Genomic DNA, 3470 nt, shown 5'->3' with positions numbered 1-3470 from the left:
ATCCTCCATAGTATCAAAGTTCAATGGTGTTGCTTCTTCTCTTCTTTTAATGGCTCGAAAGTGGGCATCTAAATTATCAATGCTGCTTATATTTTCAATATTATGGCCGATAATATTGGAGATTGTCTGAGTATCATGTATTAAAGAGCCGTCATGCATTAATGCGTGTCTCGCTGGTTTGCTGTAAGAGCCATTAATCTTCCTAAACTTCTGCCACACCTTCTGCACAGAAGTATTATCCAATATGCTTGACACGTATTTTTGCCATGAAATTATTTTGCCTTTAATTACTTCCTTTCTGAATTTAGCAGAAACCCTATTAAAATATGGTTTCAACACACTAATTTCTATTGCTATGTCAACCAGTTTGTTTTATTTTATTCCCTAACATTAGTGGACCAGTTCTCAAATGTTTGAATCTTTTATTTAGGGTTTCTAATTTTCTTCCAACTGCATGCTTTTCATTTATCAGTTGAGTTAATGTCTCTGACCACCATGGGACTGAATGTTTTAACTGTCGGGTGCCAGTCAGAGGTATCGATTTATCAGCCGCTTGTGTGATAAAATTCACAACGTCATCATTTGTTTTATCATGATCTTGGGAGTAATCAAAGGGAGGCACTTGCTTAGTGTAAAACTTGAACTTATCCCAGTCAGCTTTATCTGTATTATATCGTTGAATCAAAGAAGTTGGTGTATGTCCTAATATGGTAATCAAAATAGGAAAATGATCACTGGTAAACAGGTCGTCTAAGACATTCCATTCGAACCTATCAACAATATTATTGGAACACAGAGTTAAATCTATTGACGAATAGGTTCCATGAGCTTTTGAATAGTAAGTGCTACTCTCTGCCTCATTCAATATACAGAGGTTATGATCATTCATCATCTGTTCAACCTTTGAACCATTTATGTCAACATCAACACAATTGGTGTCCCATATGGAGTTATGGGAGTTGAAGTCTCCTAGTAATAGTATATCCTCTTGCATGTTTGGGAGTACTTTAGGTAGATTTTGTATATCATAGTTGAAAGAGGGTTGATTGTACATATTATAGATATTAAAGGTGTTGTTATTTAGATGTAATCTAACTCCAGATAATTGAAATTCTGATGTGTTGAATATTGAAGCATCATAAGTTACTTTATTGTGAACATATACTGCAGTCCCTAAAGTATTTGGAGAAGGGATTGAGCGAGATGCTAAAATGTAGTTTCCTATTGAAGGAACAGTATCATTAGTATGTTGTAAGCATATTGCAATAGGGTTATAATTTTTCAATAGCCTTTGGATTTCCCCTAAATGTAAACGGGTTTTAAGACCATCAATATTCCACTGAATTATGTAAGGATTGAACGTTACGGCAAAGAAGATAAATTTCCACTGGGTAAGGCATTATTTCTGCTTATTCTGTTGGAGACTGGTTTCTGCTTGACTACGCTAGTTGTAGTTTTTGAATCAAGATTTGATTCCTTGGGTATGGCTCCCTGGGTTTTACCCTTGTTTGTATTAGCCTCATGGGTGTCATTTGGATTAAGGTTAAGTTTTTCTATAAATTTTTCCAGTTGGAGGGTGCCTGTTGCACGTTTCTTTATTAGATGGTCAACACACATACAACCAGCATTGTGGCTTTCTAATTTTCCATACTGGTTTTTGTTTTTGTTCTTTGTAAAATTATCTATTATATTATTCATCTTATGTACATTCAGATTTTTAGGGTCATTGAATTCTGCCATGAAGCAATCGTTACAACCACATGAAACTTTGTGTGTTGTATTTTCTGCCATTGTTTTACGTGAAAGCATTAGTTTTCCAGTCATACCTAGAACTGGAGAAGGGCTTATTTCTTTAATGGGTGCATTATTATTCGACTTGCTTTCACTTGCTTGAGGGTCGTGGGGATTCCTATGGACTTCAACGTTTATCACTTGTTTAGTGATGTGGTTATTGACTGTGCTAGGTTCGGGTCCAGAGGTTGGGAGTTCTAGTAATTTTTCGATATCCATTTCAATTGCATCTGGTATAAATTCTATATTATTTGTTTTTTTGGGTTTGGGTGGTGTTGTATCTTCAATTACTCTTTTCTTGCTCACGCATTTTGATTTATGGGGCTCGATATCAACCATCTCTATTTCTCCTATGTTTTCTATAGCCTTGCTGGCACTGTGTGGCAAGTGTGTTGAAACGGTTTTGCAGTGGAATACGGTCTTCTTGCTTTAAGGGACCATTTTGGCCTACTTTGTTATTTGGTTTTTTGTTTATTCTACTGCTGTTATTGTTTTCCAGAATAGCTGGAACTGGATGAGAGTTCTGTGGCTTGCTGGAATTATTGGAAATCTTGTCGGGCCTTGAGGGATTTGTTGATGAAGAAGGTGAAATCTCAGGATATTTAGATCCAGCAGTAACTGTGGGGTAAGTATTCCTTGAGTTATTATTTAACTTTACGGGATGGGACAAAACTCTGGCATATGTTGGATTAGAACCATTAAGTTTTTTCCTTGCTGCACCAAAAGTTATATGCTCATTATTGGCAGTCTCAATTATTGATTGCTCCAGTTTGTACTGAGGACACAGTTTAGAATTGGGAGAGTGAGCTCCCTCACAATGGAAACAAAACTTTTCATGAGTAAAATCGGCGGAGGTATCATGGAATTCGTTGGGATCATGAAATTCGGAACAAATATAACATCTCTTCTTATTAGTACACTTTACATTAATGTGGCCATACTCGTAAGATTTATAACATTGCATTGGTCGTGGGTGGAATTTCTTGACCAGAATGTTTAAGTGTCTGATCTTTATGTAATCTGGTTGGTGATGTGATGAAAAGATTAAACAAATTGCATTATTATTCCCTTTTAGTTTTTTAGCTTTAAGAACGGTAGCTGGGCATCTTTTCAGTATATCTTAATCAGAAAATTCACTTGGATCCCTACTATAAATAATTCCTCTTGCGTGGTTGTAAGAGTGGTGAGGAGAGACTCTCTAAATTATATCTGACGAGGAAGCTTTAAAATTATTCAATAATACAGCTTGAGATTCGTTACCTGCTTTAATAAGCAGACAACGGCCATAGCGTGTTAAATTTCCCTGTGGAATACAGCCTACCTTTTTTTCAATACATTCATACCCCTTTATCAGATTATTACAGCCCTCCTTGTATGAAGCAACATACCAGACTGGTTCTGGTACTATTCTGGTATTTTCTGGAACTTCTTCATGCAAGGCAGAGCATTTGGGTATAAAGTCATATTCCGAGTCTAAAACATTTTTTATACTATGCAATTTCACTCGACAAGAAAGGTCAGAAACTTTACCATTTCTTATTTCATGAAAAGCATTTGTAGCTTGTAATGTGTTACTAAAAGTGACATAAGCCTCAAATTCTTGTTTATCTTTGGAGAGCTGCAGTTTCATTCTTGTTATATCTCCAAACTTTTTCAGAACATTAAATAATTCTTCATAA

The sequence above is a fragment of the Palaemon carinicauda genome, chromosome 27, assembly GCF_036898095.1.
Source record: "Palaemon carinicauda isolate YSFRI2023 chromosome 27, ASM3689809v2, whole genome shotgun sequence".
Classification (NCBI taxonomy): domain Eukaryota; kingdom Metazoa; phylum Arthropoda; class Malacostraca; order Decapoda; family Palaemonidae; genus Palaemon; species Palaemon carinicauda.
This window is presented reverse-complemented; position numbering follows the sequence as displayed.